The 19,569-nt window shown below is 36.4% G+C and overlaps 1 protein-coding gene across 1 annotated transcript in view; it reads left to right on the top strand.

Annotated features, from left to right (window-relative positions):
- The window catches only part of DPH6 (diphthamine biosynthesis 6), a 405,738-nt gene extending 391,511 nt beyond the window's left edge, over positions 1–14,227 (top strand). Inside the window, exon 11 of the transcript XR_010151340.1 lies at positions 14,143–14,227. The gene's annotated coding sequence lies outside the window, so the exon portion shown is untranslated. The remainder of the gene's footprint in view (positions 1–14,142) is intronic.
- The last annotated feature ends 5,342 nt before the right edge of the window (positions 14,228–19,569 follow it).

The following is a 19,569-nucleotide window of genomic DNA, read 5'->3' as shown; positions in this document are numbered from 1 at the left end:
GAATAAGATGCATTGCACAAGCAGAGGAGTTGGTCTTACATGGGAACGTGGTTCCCATTGTAAAGAAAGAAAACGCAGAGTACATGGGGGTAGATTCCATAGTGAGAAGATAAAGTAATTCTTTTCTGATTTCTCAGTCTTGTATTGAAATAAGAGGCAAGCTCATTAGCTGAGAGTGAGGAGTAGAGAGAAATGTCGGAAGTCGGGGAAAAAGGAAAGGGTATGGGTGTGAAACACCAGCTTAGAAAAGTAGAAGTATACATCGACTATATAAATATAGTGGGATGCTGAAGGCCCATTTAAAATCAGTAAATATAAATTTAAGATGAGACCAGTGAGTGTCTCTCTATTTAAAATGAGCTTAGCCTGTGTTTTTTCCTAGCCAACTTTGCTACCTGGTGCAGGCAGATAGTAGGTGGAGAGTTGGATTTTTAAAGAAGATTAGGGTTGTTCTAGGTGAGTAAAGTCAGAGGTGGTCAGAAGTAGAGAGACGGAAGAGTTCTTTTGTTTTTTTCTTTTTATCATTTCCAGTAATCTTTTGCTAAAACCAATTTCCCTGACTAAAACCCATTGTGTATGCTGGTATGTAGGCGTTCAATTTTTTCTTAGTCATGCCATAACTAAAAAATTCAAAAGCTGAAAAATAGCTTTCCCAACATAAGTACTATAATTTGTTCTATCTCCCACTTATTTAATTCAAGTTGAGAACTCTTTTTAAACTCCTTTTTACCAGTTTTTCTAGTTTTTCTTATATAATATATAACAGCATAAGCTGTAGAGAAACAATTATGGATGTTATTAACATTGGCACTTTTGAGTTTCAAAACAACTTGCTGTAAGAATGTTTAGAAAAATACCTAATTCATGAAAGGGGGTTTGTTTAAAATGAATCATATTACATTTGGTGAGTGCATATAATTCCCTAATTCCATGAAAACCATTAGCAAATGTAATTTTATTGATAAAGACAGCAATGCAAATACTGATACATTCTCTCCCAAATGCTTATATAGCCAATGAAGATATAAAAAACAAAAATCTTAGTTCATTCAAGTGGCAGCCTTTTAATCTCACACTTTTTTCCCCTCATTTCTGCCCTTCCACTTCCTTGAGAGAGGGACCATGATGCAAAATAGGGACATACAATAAAGAATTGGCCACTACAGAAATGTGGAAGACAGGAAGGCATCACAACTGGAGCCTAGGCAATGGCAGATGTCTTCTTCCCTTCTCCTCCTTTGTTGGAATATGGTAGTATTTAAGTATTACCCAGGGATTCTAAGACTGAAAATGAAAGTATTTTTAATAGAAAAAGAAACAAGATTATAAATCTAGAAGATCTGATAAGGATTTTTTTTTTTTTTGGCTGGGTTGTTTTGGAATCCTTCTTAGTAAATGCCTTTGACATTTGATTGCTACAGCTCCCCCATTCAGCCTAAAATTTAAAAGCTAGCCTTTCTTTCTCTAGGCTCTTAGTTTAAGAAGGAGAGTGACGAAGAACATTTTTAATTCCTTTCTTCATTGTCCAATTTGTTCACAGAACAGGAATGGTCACTAAGATTCAGGGTCGATTTGATATTCATAATTAAAGAGTAGGAATGCAGTAGGAGCATCCATTCTGTGTGTCTCTTGTTATTAACTTGATTGTACATGCATAGGAGCAGAAGAGCAAGAGGGAGCCTCAACACCAGGCATGTGGGCAGGATTGAAAGAAGGTGCCGGAAATGAGGGGACAGAGTACCACAACCTGGTCTCTAAGACCTTCTGTTTTTATAGTCTCATGTAAATTTGTCTGCTTATTTATTATAGGGGTCCTTAATTTCTGGGGGATAGAGGTGCTCATGGACTCCTTTAAGAATCTAATAAAAGCTATAATACCCCCCAAGATTTTAAACATACACATTAATTTTGAAAATAATGCCTAACATTCATGAAGCCAACATTAGAGATAACTGTGTTACATTATCATAAAAATGCAAGCAAACCAGTAAGTTATTTATGAAGTTCTGAATTTGATGTGGAGTGGTGATGTCTTGAGTATATTTTTGGAAAACAACTTGATTTTCTTCATTAATTTGAAAGGTTTCTATGAAGAAACAGAAAAATTAGAGCAACTCCTAACTAAAAAGTTTATAGTATTGTAAAAGAAGATGATCGGAATCATTCCCAAATATTTTTAAGGCCTAACAATCTGCATTCACCCTTCTCAGCCTTAGTCTCATCCCATGCTATAGAAACCACTTTTCTGAAACAGATTGTGTAATGATACTTGTTAATCAAGATTCAATTTACAAATCCAAAATTATAGTGGTGTCTGTCAAATACTTCAGGAGATAATGTTGTAAAATCTCCAAAATTAGTTCAAAGAAGCATTTCCTCCAGGAAAATCTACACATTCAGGTCCTGTAAACTGGATATAATGTCTAAGCTGTGGTGCTCAGAAAGTTCTAACTCAGTGATAGGCAACTCCCATAAATGTGTAGGTCGACACCTAGTTTCCATAAACACAGAGCACCTGTAACTGTATTTCTCTATTCGTGGCCCACTGGGTCTTTCCTGTGCATGAGATGTCAAATAGCAATTGTTGGGGCAAAGGGAAAAGAGAATAATCAGATCAAGACAGATAATCTGTGTCATCAAATTGAATCAAAGACAAAAACAGAGTCTTTCTCAGACAGCCAGAATGAATTTGCATTCTCTAGTCATTAGGTCCACCTTGTGATTCCCCTCAAATAAGTGTGCCCCATCCCATTCCATATCCTTTCCATCCTCCACCCCCTTTACCCCCACCACTCCCACGCACAGAGTTTGAAAGGTGTTTGGAGAACATTTTAAAGTGTTGAAAGTGTTGAAGGTTCAGTAGTGGCATTTTCACCTTAAACTGCAAAAGAAGATATTTATTATTAAACTCTTTTTTTATATCATACTATTTCTAATAAGAGACTTTAAATGTAACATTCCAGATGTTTAGAAAAGAAACATTTAGTTTATGCTTTGAAATGTTTATTATCTTCTTAAAAATAGCTTCCAAAATCTTATTCAATTTGTTCATTCATATGTTCTGCTTTCTTTTGTACAACATGTGCCAAAAACAAATATAAAACTTCAGTCTCACAAACCAATTTTTGTACATTATAATTGTAAATACATATATCATATCTTTCATATTTAATATGAGAAAAATGTATTATGGTTTTCCTTAAGTCTGGGCTGGGTTTTTACAAAAAGAAAGACCATCAGATATTCAGGATTCCCTTAATTTCTCAAATGTGAATTTCATCAGAGGTGAAAGAAGATAAAATGTTTCAGTGTAGTCTGCGGAGGGTACCTTGGTCAGAAACCTGGTTTGCTCCATATCACTAAAAAAGATGACACTGTAATAGATAAATTTTATTTCAGATATTTCAAACTATGCCTAGAAAATATAAACGTTTAAAAAATAATGGTCTACTTTATAAGAAATACAATGTGATTTCTACATATAAGAAATATAATGTGATTCAAAGTAATAATAGTAATGTCTCAAAATCGTGCCTTTCTCATGAAAGAACACAATTCAAATAAGATTGAACTGTATCTGTGGTTATCTTTTTCATGAATGTGACCCAGTCTCCCTCAAGCTGAGTGTCACTTTTACATACACATTCAAACATGATAAATGTCATCTTAGCATGTGTTTCACATAAGGACAGCCAAGCCTGTGGCTAGCACAATGCAAGGCCTGGAGATGCGTAGTCTCCCTTTGCCCTTCACCCTGGGGTTCATGGACCAGGGCAGTCTGATGAGGTAGAAAGAGCAGTGGACAAAGAGCTGAAAGACCTAGTCCCATCTCTGGTACTTGCTAATCATTTCAAATTGGATGAAACCCTTAATCTCTAAGAGTTTCAATGTGCTTCTCTATAAAATGGAGAACAATTATGCCAGCCTGCTTCATAGAGTTGTTATGAGAATCAAATGAGATAATGTAATTGAACATGCTTCAGAAACCGTCCTACACACACATACAAGGTAAAAGAAAATCTGGATTCAAACTTTGATAGTTCTCTGGCTCTTGTTTCAGTTATGAGGAGTTTATAAATCCAGTCCTTTTTTATGGTTAGCTCTAATACTTTAAAATGATGCAAAAAAGATCGGGCAATGTGCACTGTAGTTGTGCAGGAGAAGATCTGCTACTTTTTCTTTTCCGTCTCAATTAACCTCTGCTGAAGGTCATAGACAGGCCAGAGATAAAGATCCATTTTCCTTTCTGAATTTGTCCTACCTTCAAATGTGGAAGGAAGAAGCAGCCAGTTGTAGAACATTACATTTTCCAAAATGCTCTGAGGGAAAAAGAACATTTTCCTCATGTAGCTCCCTTATTCACATTTTTTCTAAAATGAATAGATATTTTTTGCTATCCTCTTTGCCTCTTTGTCTCAATCAAACTTAGGAGTGTTTGATTACAATCATCTACAGGCTGTGATATTTCTGCATGATATCTTACGGCGGTGTAGGGCCAATGAGTCTCCAGGGCCTCCGAGGTTTGATAGTGTTAAGGCTACTATGAGTAAAAGGAAACTGCCACTGTAATAATCCCAATTTCATAACAGTTTAAGCAACTTGTCTTATTAGTGTTCCTTTCAGTCATAATCAAAATGTAAAACTACAGCACTATTTAAAAGGTACCCATGGTTTCATACTGGGTTCACATTTGTCATGGAGAGAACATTTTTTTATTTCATATGCAACAAATGCTACTTGAGCACCTACTATGTGCCTGACAGTCTGCTTAAAATTATGAAACAAAAGTAATGGGAACAATAATTACCACCGGTTGAGGCCCTATTACATGCCAGATACAGGGCTACATGCATAATGAATTTAATCCTCACAGCGACGAGAAGTAGATTTTCTTGTCCCCATTTGCTGGAAGAGGAAATGAGACATTACAAAGTTAAGTAACTTGTGCCAGTTCACCATTCAACAAATATTTATTTATTTATTTATTTTTAATTAACACATTGTAATTGTATGTATTTATGGCCTAAAATTTGATGTTTAGACACATGTATATGTTGTGTAATGGTCAAATCAGGGTTTAGCATATCCATCATCACCACATGCATTTATCATTTCTTTATGGTGAAAACATTAAAAACCCTCTTCCAGCTGTTTTGTAATATACCTTACTGTTAACCATCTTCACCCTACTGTGCAATAGAACCCCCCAAATTATTCCTCCTAATTGTAACTTTCGACAAATATTTATTGATTATGTAAGTCAGATATCAGATGCTACCTTCCTCTCTCTGGAGATCTAGGTAAGATGAACCACTCAAGTATGAACTACTCAATTATGCAGCTTCTGAAATCCTTGTGCCTTCCCCAATTTTTCTACTAATTTCCTTGGTTTTCTTGGGTTTGAGCTATTACTCACCCCGAATGTTAAACTCCACCCTTTCCAGATTTTCACAACAAAATCCCCTACCTCAAGCATTCATGTCATTTGCAGACTTTTGGAATGTTTTGAGGGGCTCTCTTGAAGGGGCTTATGTTATGTTACCTATGATCTTCCATTTGTTCATTTCTTCTCTCTCTCTCTGTCTTTCTCTCTTTCTCTTCCTATAGGACTGTGCAGATTTTTGTCCCTTTCTTTTACAGAGCTCTTCTGCTCTTCACAGTTCCAAGGGTCAAACTTACATACTAAATTCATTCTGATGTTCTGCAGAACCAGAGATCTTCCATTTCACAAGCTCCATGCTTCTTAGAAGGATGGCCTAATTATACAAACAATGTAGAGGCCTAAGTTCCTAAAGTCCTAATTGAGTGTTAAGCCTTGAGAAATACTTAAATACAAATACCATCTAACCACCTATGCATTTTTTTTTAGTTCGACACCCTCACTAAACAAAATATAGGGCCTAATACTGAATCTTAGGCAATAAACTATAATTTTTAAAAATAAGAGGAGGGGAAAAATAAAATATAAAATACCATATATTTTAATCTTTGTAAGTTTATGTTTTTATGTCCATTGTTGCAGAAGTTGGCAGGTTTTTTTCTGTATGCCAGATAGTAAATACTTTTGACTTTGTGATCCATACATTCTCAGCAACTGCTCACCTCTTTTTTGTATAGTGACAGCAGCCGTATACAGTACATAAATAAATGGGTGGGGCTGTGTTTCAATAAATCTTTAAACACTGAAATTTAATTTTATATAATTTTCACATCATAAAATATTAATCTTTTGATGTTTTTCAACCATTAAAAAATATAAAAGCCTTTCTTTGCTTCATAAAAAAACTGACCACAAGGGCTGTAGTTTGCCAACCCCTGTATCATGATATTTTTTGTAGTTGTGGCAGAAACACCACTGTTGTCACATTCTGCTGCCCTGCCCTAGCTAAATCTCAGAGAGTTCATTTACCTTCTAGAATAAAATTATATTCCTCCCACTAAGTACAACAAAGCCCATTATTTCTAACTTCTTCCTCTCATCTCAAAAATGCAATATAATCTGGCTGGGCTGAGTGGCTCACACCTGTAATCCCGGCACTTTGGGAGGCCAAGATGGGTGGATCACCTGAGGTCAGGAGTTCGAGAAGAGCCTGGGCAACATGGTGAAACCTCGTCTCTACTAAAAATACAAAATTAGCCAGGTGTGGTGGCACATGCCTGTAGTCCTAGCTACTTGGGAGGCTGAGGCAGGAGTATTGCTTGAACCTGGGAGGTGGAGGTTGCAGTGAATGGAGATCGCACTATTGCACTCCAGCCTGGGCAACAAGAGCAGAATTCCATCTCAAAAAAATAAAAAACAAAAAACAAACAAACAAATGCAATATAATCATTTTTCTGAGGAAATCGATTTTGGAGTAATGGTCTAATTAGGGTGTACTCTTCTTTGGGCCAGTGTCTCAAACCTTCAAATTTTCAGAGTTTTTTTTAATATGCTGATGTCAACTGTGACTCTTCAAGAGGATGATACAGTATGCAGTGGTTCCTAACTTATTAATACTAGGCACAGAACTCTCCAGGCATCTCAAGGAACTAATACAGTTAAGTCCTTACTTAACATTGTCACTAGGCTCCTGGAAACTGCAACTTTATGTGAAATGATGTATAAGAAAACTAATTTTACCATAGGCTAATTGATATAAACAAGAGTTAAGTTCCTAGGCATATTTCTGGTCACAAAAACGTTACTAAACTTCTAAATAAAGATTAAAAACACATCTAATCTTAAACGTTGAAATTAATGTGAGCTATATGTACACTTAAGAAGGATGAATAAAAACAAGTAAGATAATTATTTACCCAATTTTTTATGACTCAGTGAGTGACAGCAGTTGTAGTCATGGTGAGTTAAATCAAGGAATAAATTTCTTCAAAGTGAAAATTGTAAGGAGCACTTCCGAGCACCACACATTCAAAAACAAACAATAACAAACGTGGTGGACTTGCTGAGCATTTCGTTCTGCGTCGCTTATTATCATTTGTATGATTAGCATAGACTTCACGCATTTTTATTTTATAATAATTTGTGTTCATTCACTTATTCCTTTTCCAGCTTTCTTATTCTAGTTCAGGGTCAAGGGTGGCCCAGAACACAACCCAGTAGCTCAGGGCACAAGGCAGGCACCACATTGGACAGGTGTGCACTTAAACCCACACCCACACTCAGTCAGACTGAGACCATTCACACACGCCAGTTCACCCACTGTGCACGTCGCTGGGATGTGGGAGGAAATGGAGTATCCAGAGAAAACCCATGCAAACATGAGGAGAATATGCAAATGCCACACAGATGGTGGCCCCAGCCTGGGATTGATTTGTTTATTTCTCATCAGTGTTAAACAAAACTACATTATTTGAGGATCTGCTATATTCTCAAATCCAGATGCCTGCTACTCAAAGTGTGGTCCATGAACCAGAGACATCAATGTCACCTGAGAATTCGTTAAAAATAAAGACTCTCAGTCCACAGCATAGACCCACTGAGTCAGAATCTTCATTCTAATATGACCCCCAGGTGTTTTGAATGCACGTTACATTTTAAAAACAATACTGTAGACCACAGTTTTACAAACAATGCTGTAATTTAAGCTAAAAGAAAAACATAGATCCAGAAGCTAAAATTAATCCTAACATGAATTACTAGAAATTTTGGTTACTATGAAAGTCAAACCCACTTCCCCGGGTTAAAGTTGAGTAACTCAATCGAGTTACCTACATGTTTTACTTCTTCCTGTCTCATTACCTTTAGATGTTTGCTTTTCTTTATCTTTTGTTTTTGTGGGATTGGTGAAGCAGGAGAGAGATGAGATAATTGAAAAATAAACTTATGAAAGATATAGCCATTGAATTTGTGTTCTGAATGTCTCCAAAACCTTATAGAAACATCATCATTTGGAGCCAGAAATGTAAACCAGAAAAAAACCCTTTGTTTTTATTTCGATTCTTAACGGAAATTCGAATTTTTGGCATCATCATCTTTTAATATCTCTATGATTCTTTCGAGGAGCATCTAAATCTTTGTTATTGTTTACATGGCTATGTGGCAGGAAAACACTGGAACCTGAATCTTTGTGATTGTTTTTATTACTTTGCATGAATATGATGATCTCCCATGTAAAGGCTGTAGCATGTGTTCTTCACCACAAGTTTGCACATTGAGGTAGGAGTAATGGCTACATTTGCTGTTTACTGAAGTAGATTTCTAAGGGCCTTGCATAAAATTTACAACACGAGCTCTGCCTTCCAGACGTATATTTGTTTAAAACTCCCATGATCCATGGCCAAATAGTTTTCTTATATTTGTAAGCATTTATTATGAATAACAGCTGTGGAGTTGTTCTGTACATCACTATTGGCAGATACTGTTTGGAAACCAAATGAGATTCTTAAATGGGTTCATATAAATTCTTACTGTCTACTGCCAGTTCAAATGGCTAAGGAACTTCTCTATTATTATTCTCAAGCCCCTCCTTTGTTGTTACTTTTATTAAATTGCACCATCTGATAAGAAATATGTTCCTTATTTTCTAGTTATAACTCTGATCTGTCGTTCTCTCTCTCTGTCACCTCCGAAAGAGTAATCTAGTTTTAAAAGGTGGACATGAGGCTCAACTGAAAATAACATTTACATTGTCTCTATTTGCAAAAATCTTTCCAACTTCCAATTTGCTGGTCCCTTATGTAAAACAGTTGAGGACATAAAATTAAAAAGTCGTAAGACTCCCAGTGGACCAGATCCTCATTCTCCTCAGAGAAAGCTGGTGCAGGTATTCTACATTCAAGAGATGTGTGGGCCATGGAGCAGAACAAGCATCAGGATCGCATATGTAGTTAACATGAATGGATACACATAATAAAAATATTTCTGCACTCACTGTCCACTCACTGGCAGTGAGAAGACCCTGGCTTTAGAGATAATTCTTTTATGCACCTCTAGTGCAATCATAGCCTGTGAACAGTTGAATCTAATTGTAGTCTATTGCAGAATACTAAGTGAGGCTTGTTCTTTAGCACAATGCCTGGCCCATAGAAATAACTGATTAATTGTTCATTAAATAAATGGTCAGTTGTGTCAAATTCTATAAAAGGCTCAGCAAAATCATAGAAAAGTGTACATTGGCTTTGCAAAACAAAGATGATGGTAGGCATGGTGATAGCCAGGCCAGAAGTGACTGTGGGTTGAGGAGTGCATGGCGGTCAGGCAGTGAGGAAGGCCCGTGTGGTGGTCAGGTCTGTAAGTAGCTTGACTAAAGAAGACTTAGTGGGCCAGGCACAGTGGCTCACGCCTGTAATCCCAGCACTTTGGGAGGCCGAGGAAGGCGAATCACGAGGTCAGGAGTTTAAGACCAGCCTGGCCAACATGGTGAAACCCCGTCTCTACTAAAAATACAAAAAATTAGCTGGGCGTAGTAGTGGGTGCCTGTAATCCCAGCTACTCGGGAGGCTGAGGCAGGAGAATCGCTTGAACCTGGGAGGGAGGCAGAGGTTGCAGTGAGCCGAGATGGGGCCACTGAACTCCAGCCCTGGTAACAGAGAGAGACTCCATCTCAAAAAACAAACAAACAAAAAAAGACTAGTGACAGTTGTGTGGTGAGGGGAGGTGACAAGGAAATGCTTTCAGTTTAGTTTAGTTTTGGGGTTTTTGTGTGTGTTTGCTTTTCTTTGTTTCTTAAGTTGGAAGAAATATAAGGATAGTTATAGGCTGAAGGGAAAGAGCAAGGGAGGAGAGAAGGGGGATGGAGATGTTAGATACTGTGGGGAGGGAAGTATTCCCTGAGCAGGATTCAGGAGGGGGCAAAAGCAGTTAAGATCCACAGCACAGGTGGAGACATTGACCAGGGGGACATTCAGCAAAACATTCTTTAATGAAGCATAAGAATGATAAATTCGGAGTCAAGTGTCATAGGTAATGCTAATAGGGTTTTATGCACATTAATACTCATTGGTATTTCTGTGCCCTTTTTTAATGTTTGCAGGGAGCTTGCATTTATTATTTTTCACTCTGTAGTTACTTATTGAGAAAGGACAGATTTGAGTTAAAAAGAAAGTCCCTACTCTGAAAGTATCATAGATCGAATAAAGGGCTGAATGAGGAATCAAAAGACCTGGGTTCTAATTTCAGCAGGAATATATATGCCTCCGGGTCTATGGAAATAATTTGCCTTTATGAATTATACACATTTATAAAATATTTAAGAAGTATGATCAAGAACACGTGTTGACTAAGTATGAGTAGAAAAGGAAAGGAAAGAACCAAAAATGACCGTTAGGTTTCTAATTGTGAATAACTGAGTGGATGGTAGAAATACTAGAGAGAAAATAATTATACCAGATTATTAGAATCCATTGAAATATTGAATATATTTCAATCTATTGAACCAATATTCAACCTATATTCAATCTATATGTAAGCTGAACACATTCTACAAAAGACATTAATGTTAAGAAACTGATACATAATGTTCCCTGTAAATATGGAATTTATAGAATAAACTATAATTAGCTAAAATGGGGAGCCAAACTATAGTACAGTCTTGTAGCTTGTGAGTTAAATGGAAGAAAAATGAAATAATTTTACTGTTAACTTAAAAGAGGTGGCAGAAATAGATATACAGGATTTTTAACAATTAAATTTTCCTGTATTCTTATTTATCCTGAGGTGCCATTGGTCTTGTTATTTAACTTACCCATTATTTCTTCTGAAACAATTGCATTACAGTAATTGTAGATAAATATAACCCTGGAGTACTATAGATCACTGAAATGTTGGTTGCTTTAAGCAAAAAGAAGTATCAAATCAAGTCAGTTTCTAGATTGCTGTTCTCCTGGGCACTGATTCATCGTTCAGAGCTGTCAAATGGTCTTGTCACTCCCAAGCTTCTGACATGCAGGACTAATTGTTTGCAGCCCAAGGCGTTGCATGTCCCACTTTTAAAGGCATCAAGGCAAGCATTTTCTGAATTATCTGATCACTCTAGTTCTTCTATATTAATGGCATAATAATTGTGTTTTAAATTCCATTGTTTTATATTAGTAATTCTCACTCACCTGCTGGGGTTTAATCAAGTACTCACTCTACCCACAGATAATTCAGATTATTCCAGACCATCTGTCTTAGTGAGTTTGAGTACATTTTTAAGTTACCTGTATTTCCGATTACTTTTTTTAAAGATCTTAAAAAGCATCTTGATCCTTGGTCCAAATCTTTCACAAGTCTGGGTATATGAAGCCTTTCCAAATTTCCCATGCTCTCACCGACCAGGCCACCTTAAAAATCCTAGAAAACTCATCTGAATGACTCCTTTGTCACTGCTTCTGCTGCCTAGTATTGTTTACAATTTTATATTGTTTACTCTTTCTAACTAAATTGAAGAACCCTGAAGGCAGAAACTCTTTTATATTTTTTTACATTCCCTGTGCATGGATAATGCTCTGTATATTAAAAAAATTAATGTTCAAATATATACTGATAATAAAGTATGATAGCATTGTGATTGAGAAAGGCGTCGGAAGGTAAGCTGTCTGGCTTTAAATCTTAGTTTTGCTGCTTAAGAGCTACAAGACTTTGGGCAATTTCTATAACCTCCCTGCTCCTCAATTTCCTCATCTGTTAAACAGGAATAATACTGTACCTATTCATAGGATTGTTAGAGGAATAAACGAGTTAATATATATCAAGCATTTAGATCAAATGCTTGCCATATAGAAAGCACCATGTAAGTGCTTGCTTGATGGCAATAATGAGCTGTATTTGGCACTTTAGAGCTTAATTTATTCAATAAATGTGACACTGTTATATGTAACGTATATTAACCAGTGTTTCCTCCAGAAAAAGAAATCAGGAGTGTTGTCCCCACTTTGATTTTTCTAGAATCAATTACGATTTTCCCAAGACATTTATGAATAGACTAACCTTGATAGTAGGACATCAGGACAGCCTGATTAGCTGCTTGGTGACATGTTGGGTGATAAGGTCATGGTAGATATTCACCAAATGAATACCATTTTAAATAAAGAAGACTGAAGACTTTTAGAGGTTCCATATATGAATAATGTACAGGCTAAGTCAATGCCCAGACACAATGATAATAAATGTTGTAAAATTTTTCAAATTCACCTTTAGTAGTACCATTACTGCTACTTCTGCAATACGGCAGATCAACATGATTATTCTAGGAAAGAGAGGAAAATGGAGAGAGAAGGGAAGGACAGAAAATATATAGGGCAAAAATGTTTAAAAGAACTATATGAGATCATGTTGAAATAATGCAAAGGTAAAAACATATCAATTTTCTTCTCCCTCTCATCATAACATCCAAAGTAAAAGATAGTGTTTAGATGTATGACTATGCTAGTATTTATAAGAAGGAGAGAAAAGGAGGAAATAAGGAGATGAGAAAATGAAATATTAAAACAAAACATGGAGTGCAATACCCATAACATTCAGCAAAGAAATAGTCTTGACAGTTTTAGGTTTTGATATTACATTTTTAAAATACATTCTGTGGTCAAATATACTTTTAAGAACCGCAATTGAAAGATTATTGCAGTGAGAACTTTTAAAATTCTTCCTTATAAGCTTACTTTGTTTTATCTATCATAAAAGTAATGTTACTTTCAACTAATATGTTATTGAAGTAATATATATTCAATGAGTAGAACTTTGAATAAAGTGCTCATGCATGTATGTATACATACACACACACACACACACAGAAACTATAAGCCCATTACATTTATCTAACCTTTATATACCATTTTGGTGGTTGCCTTTCGGCATTTTGGGCTTTTGTTTATTTGGGTATGCAACTATGAAATATTACACAAATGCTATTGCAGAGGGGATTTAAATGTTTCATATACTATTTGTTTTTAAAACATTATTTTTAAAAATGAAGCTATTTAAGAGAAGTATTTTTTGTGCCTCAAAACAATGTAGATAGATAGATGGAGAGAGAAGTGGATGGATATACAGATAGAAATATCTCCAGCCATCCTTTTCACAGTGCATAAATAAAATAATTCTTTGATGGCTGGCTAAGGTTACTACCCCAGAACTTGAAGCTGTTTTCATCTCTGTGTGTTCCAATGAAGTCAATAATTGTCCACTGCATGTCCAGGACTGGATTCCAGCAAAGGGAGAAATGGCAGAAGAATTTTGACAAACTGAAGGGATCTACCCCTCATAGACAGGAACAGGGAACATTTGTTTTCTGCGCAAGTGTATTGTTAGCCTTCTAGAATAGCCTGCCAGCTTAAAGAATGCAGCTGGAGCTAGCTCCCTAGAATGTTCATACTGTTTGTATCAGCTAACCAGCTCCCAAGCAGTATTTTCATATTGTAACTCCTCTAATGAAGAATAATTGTCAGTCATTGGTCTTCCCAAATTCTAGGACAGTTGCTTCACATGTAAAGGAATTTCAGTTAAAGGACACTAGGAAAGTAAAAAATGAAACTCTCTGTTAAGTGCCAACATGAAAGATAGCACATCTATGTTATGAAATCTAAAATAAGTAACTTGGAAATGTATATATGCACACAAAAGACTAGAAAGAAATTCATCGTAATGTAAAAAGAGATTCTCTCTAGATGGTGGGATTATAAATGACTTTGGTTTTCTTCTTTATACATTTCTGTTTGTTGCAGAAAGAACATATTGCAGAAAAACAGAATACTTATTTTAATCAATAATCTAGAGAAGAAAAGAAATGAAGATGTAATTAATCATAAGGTTAGTGTTATTTACCTACACTTAGAAATCAACTAAAATCTTTGCCTCAGAATCCTAAAACTCAAAGTTCATACCAAGAAAAAAATGGAAGAGACAAACCAAAATTGACTTAAAAACAGCATACTGTGATTTTAGAAAAGGCTTTTTTTAGTACTTTAAAAAAATGTAAACCATTTTAGTCAGGTCTTAGCTAAGCCAGTAACTCAATTCCTGAAGCTCTTGGTTTATTAGTATTGTACACCTCGGTCAGATTAACATTTGTGAAAATTTTCAATTTATTGCCACTTATTTGAAATAAGTTGCCTTGGATTTTTGAGAGATGACAGACAGAGAGAAAACACCTCCCAAGAGGTAAAAAGTTATCTAACAAAAGGTAGCTTTTCCATAAAATACTGTGCATTTACTGGAAGTAACAGAAAGTAATGCTTTTTGGAAAATGGTCCCCAAAATAAGAAAAAACTAAACATTAAAATAAAGAATCCTAAAATAAAGAATCCTAAAAAAGTTCTAACTGGAAAAATCGTTAGGAAATTAACAGTTTAATAAAATCAAACTGTTAATATTTCTGTGTATCCGTTTCTCTCTATCTGCATTGTTTTGAGGCACAAAAAAAATGCTTCTCCTAAATAGCTTTATTTTTTAAAATAAAGAAAGCTTTATAAACAAATATATCGGTGGCTGGGCACGGTGGCTCATGCCTGTAATCCCAGCACTTTGAGAGGCCGAGGCGGGCGGATCACAAGGTCAGGAGATCAAGACCATCCTGGCTAACACGGTGAAACCCCGTCTGTACTAAAAATACAAAAAATTAGCCAGGTGTGGTGGCAGGCACCTGTAGTCCCAGCTACTTGGGAGGCTGAGGCAGGAAAATGGCGTGAACCCGGGAGGCAGAGTTTGCAGTGAGCCGAGATGGTGCCACTGCACTCCAGCCTGGGCGACAGAGCAGGACTCTGTCTCAAAGAAAAAAATATATCATTAATATAATAGATTTCAGTCTTTCTGAATAGTTTATGCTTTTTTAAACAGAATCTTGTAAACTGCATACAGTAAGTAATTTTCAACTGCATTAATTCTCCTAGAGTTATCAGTGTCTGGCAGCTTTTCTTTTTTATATTGTCTTTAGTTTTCTTGATCCAATCTATATCAAATTTAAGTTAAATTTGTTCTTCAGTTGTTCTCAAAATGAGCCTTCTTCAGGGAAGAATGAAGGTAAAACCAGATCAGATTCTTCTTGTATTGCTGTGATCAGATTTATCTTCTGACCCAATATATTTTAAGTCTAATTATTTAAAGTTCAATTTAGATGGTTTAGCAAGCCATGAATTAACCCTGAATGCCTCGATTTTGAATTTTCATTTGCACCCTTCATTTTGCCTGTGAAATATCTTAGCAAGAAAAAAAGCCAAAGGCTCACCCCAGCAAGGGGAAGACAGCTAGGTTAGAAGATTCAATTTGAAAGTCTTAGCCCAGGGGGTAGGTAAGGTCCCCAAAGGCAATACAGGAGATGGTAAAAATGTTCTACTGTTGGACAGAAGAGTCTGCCCAGCCTCTGCTCTCCTCACACTCAGAAATCAGAATTTCCTGCACTTTTTTTTGAGACAGGGTCTCACTTTGTCCCTTAGGCTGGAATGCAGTGAAGCAATCACAGCTGACTGCAGCCTCCAACTCCCAGGCTCAAGCAATTCTCCCACCTCAGCCTCCCAAGAAGCTGGGACTACAGGGTGAGCCACCATGCCCAGCTAATTGTTTTATTTTTGTAGAGCTGGGCTCTTGTTATGTTGCCCAGGCTTTTGTTGAACTCCTGGGCTCAGGCAATTTCCCCACCTCAGCCTCCCAAAGGGCTGGGATTATGAGTGTGAGCCACTGAACCTGGCCTCCTGTACTCTGAGGGATTTTCATAACATATATTATGGCAGGAATTAAAGATGGTGTCTATAAGCTGTTGTTCCACTAATTCTCACAAGGAGCACATTTTCTTTGAGAAACCAAGGAAAACTGGATGATCATAAAGTTGCTATGAAAGGCTGACTGGAGTCCGTCCTGAGAGCTATGCAGCATTTGCTTCATGTCCACCCCAACAGTGCTTTCATGTGTGCTTAGTTCTCTGCATTTATGCCTGGAGTCCAGCTTCCACATCCGTAAGAGATTGTCAGCCCTAAAGATCTGAGGACATAATGGAGGCAAGCTGCATAGATATGTACTTCACACTGAGCCAGGGCACTTCAGTCCCGACCTCTCCTGTGGAGGGATGGCCAGCTGGAAAGTGGTCACATCTACCAAGCACTACATGGCTCATCTGTCCTGCTTTCCCTCCTGATTTCAAACAGATTTTGGGCATCTCTGTGTGGGTCCTAGTCTCTCTAAACCCACACTAGCACTTCAGTAAAACTGTTGTATCTTTATAACGCTTTTTAAAGGCAGAGTTTTCAGGGATTTTTTTTTTTCTTTGAGTGGTGCATGTATTGAAATAGCCGTTTAGCTTTGCCCAGTAATAAATAACTCTGTAAAAAAGAAACACTTAAGATGGATATTCTGTAAACTTCAGAATTATTGTGAAATTGCATTTTTATCTCCTATTTTTAGAGCCCATTTGATTTATCCCGGCTTGGCGTATTAGAATAGACATGGGGTACACAAACAGCCTGATAGTTAAAATTTTGTCTGCATGTGAATCTCCTCTGGCTTCCTTCTCTGCCAGGAAAATTTTTCCTGTTGTCAGTCAACTGATCCTAATATCTTCTTGGAACAGAGCAAATATTTTAAAGTGCAGAGTAAAAGTCCTCCCCCAGCCCTAGGGAGAAAACTTTTTTTTTCCTTGAGCTGTTGATGTCTTTAAGAGAAATGACTTTAGTTGGTTCAGTCAGATGATAGAGGACACAGTTAACTCCATGTAAGGAAAATGTTTGAATGCCAGTACCATTGATTTCAAGTAAGGTTTATGTGGGTAACATTGTTTAAGAAGATAATCTGAGTCATAAATTGCATAAGGGGTAACTCCCTCTTAAGCAACAGCAAAAGAGTAGTTTTGTAGTTTTGAACTTTGTTTTGAAAAAATCCTATATTAATAAACATTTTGAAATATGCTGTCTACTTAGGTAGGAATGTGGACCTCCTGCCCATGGACTATATGGCTTTTAATTAACCGCTGTTTCCAATTCTTTTTAGAGTTTCAGTCAGAATTAGTTATTCTGAGCCTAAAAAATAAAATGAAGACACAGATTTCTCTTAAACCCTATTAAAGGGTCTTCTTTTAAGGCAGACAAAACAAGTCTTCTTAAGACAGCCTTATGGTAATTGATCCAGAGTCATTTAGTTTATTTCAACAATTATTCCAGCACACATTTTTTTTTAACTATTGGCTAACCATAAATTGTTAACATGATAGAAAACAGTCACCAAGGGGAGTACTTACAAACCAGAACACAGTAGTGATGGTCACAGAAAGAGACTTTTTTAAAAATCAAAACTAAGAATGTCTCTAAAACTCTTCATTGATCTTATGATTTAGAAAAAATGAAGTATATGTGAGAGATGACTCATGGGCTGGATAGGAAAGTTGTGGACACTGGGCAGAGGTAGGGAAAGAATCTCAGGGAAGAGGAATATTGGGTAGAAAAAATAAAATCCCTTTTAACTTTTTAAAAGTTATTATCAATTAGGGTTAAAATAAACAAAATATTTTGGATCAATTTACATAAAGGCATTGAAAGGTCTCCACAATGAGACTATAGAATTACCTTATTTCGGAAGTAATCAAGGTAATATTTTATTTGAAAAGTGTTTGGGCAATAATAACTTTTATTAGGGTTCTCCTGAGAAACAGAACCAATGGGATATGTAGATAGAGATATAAATATATTTATACATACATACAGAGAGAGAGACAGACAGACAGACAGCTCATATGATTTTGGAGGCTAGAAAGTCTGAAATGCCAAGAGGCTGGAAATTCAGGTAAAAGTTGATATTGCAGTCTTGAGTCTAAAATCTGCTGTGCAGGCCAGCCGGTGGGAAACTCAGGCAGAGTTTCCATGCTGCAGTTTCAAGGCAGAGCTGGAGTTTCAAGCAAGGCATGCTGCAGTTTCAAGGCAGAGTTGCTCCTTCCTCAGGAAACGTCATTCTTTAATCTGAAGGCCAACTAATTGGATGAGGCCCTCTTACATTATAGAGGGTAATCTGCTCTACTCAAAGTCTACTGATTATAATTGCTAATCATATCTAAAAGCATCGATACAATCAACACGTCACAGTAACATCTAGACTTGTATTTGACCAAACAACTGAGCACTGTAGCCTAGCCAAGTTGATACGTAATATTAACTATCACACGTAAAATTAACCACCATAATACCTTTAGAGACTACCCTCACTTTTGTACCTTTTCGTTTTTCATAGTGTCTGGAAGGAATAAGTTTCTGAAAATAAGTGTATTAAGTAGAATGTCAAATCTTATGTGTATTCCTGAGATTTTGTCACTTAGTGTGTGCCTGTGTGCTAAAGTTTGTGCCATATGCTCAATATTATTGATATGTGTTTTTAAATTACACTTCTAAGGCACGTATATGCTGCCACAACATTTTTCCTGCAACTTTCCAAAGAAATATAATCTGCACATTTCAAACACTATAGTTGAATCTGCCTCGAATGATAACATTTAATAAAACTTCACTCCAGATTCTGCATCATATAGCTGGTATCTAAGAGGAGGAAGGCCTGAAACATAAAAGAAATGAATGATCTATTAGTATATGTGACTTCAGTAATACAGTCATTGATCTTTTGCCCTTTGTTTTAACACTATCAAGATTCAAAAATAAATATGAAAAATTCCATCCAAGTCATTTGCATTGATTTTCAAAAATGACTGCTTATAAATTTTAATTGCTTTGTTTTTCTTTCTTTTTTTTTTTTTAAGGCAGGATCTAGCTCTCTTCACCAAGGCTGGCATGCAGTGGTATAATCATGACTCACTGCAGCCTCAAACTCTGAGGCCCACACAATCCTCCCACTTCAGCCTCTCTAGTAGCTGGGACTAACGGCATGTGCCACCACACTAATTTTTTTTTATATTTTGCAGAGACGAGTGTCTTACTATGTTGCCAGGGCTGGTCTTGAACTCCTAGGCTCAAGCGATCTCCTGAAGGTGTGAGCCACTGCACCTGGCCTTCATTTTATTTTTTGTTTTCACTTATGGATATGTTTCCAAAGTGAGTCATTCCATTGGTTGAGTGATTGGTTGCTTGATTTTTCAACTCAAATTAAATACTTTATGTATCAAGACAAGAAAAAAAAACCTGTAAATATAAATGGGAATTTAAAGAATGATTTTGAAAAATGATTCT

Source organism: Pan troglodytes, chromosome 16, assembly GCF_028858775.2.
Source record: "Pan troglodytes isolate AG18354 chromosome 16, NHGRI_mPanTro3-v2.0_pri, whole genome shotgun sequence".
Lineage (NCBI taxonomy): Eukaryota > Metazoa > Chordata > Mammalia > Primates > Hominidae > Pan > Pan troglodytes.
The sequence above is the reverse complement of the archived record's forward strand: the minus strand, read 5'-3'. Positions and strand labels throughout refer to the sequence as shown.